Source organism: Eimeria tenella, genomic scaffold, assembly GCF_000499545.2.
Source record: "Eimeria tenella Houghton genomic scaffold, Eth_scaff2719, whole genome shotgun sequence".
In the NCBI taxonomy this organism is placed as follows: domain Eukaryota; phylum Apicomplexa; class Conoidasida; order Eucoccidiorida; family Eimeriidae; genus Eimeria; species Eimeria tenella.
In genome coordinates this window covers 384-603 of record NW_013542594.1, presented here as the reverse complement: position 1 = coordinate 603, position 220 = coordinate 384, and positions in this window count along the sequence as shown.

Sequence of the window (220 nt, the reverse complement as noted above, 5' to 3'; positions counted from 1 at the left end):
GGCCCCCCGCGGGGGGCCCCCGCCCGCTGGAGAGTCCCCTCGGGTTTGCGGCGGCTGCCCAGCATGAGGGCCCTTTCTCCAGCAAGCTGCGCAATTGCTGCTTTAAGTGTCTCCGTTTCTTTTTCCAAACTTTCCAAAGATGCCATTTTTCTTTTTCTTTTTTTTCCAACTAAGTCCTCTCCTGCTGCTTCTTTTCTTTTCTTTTCTTCCCGGTACTTCA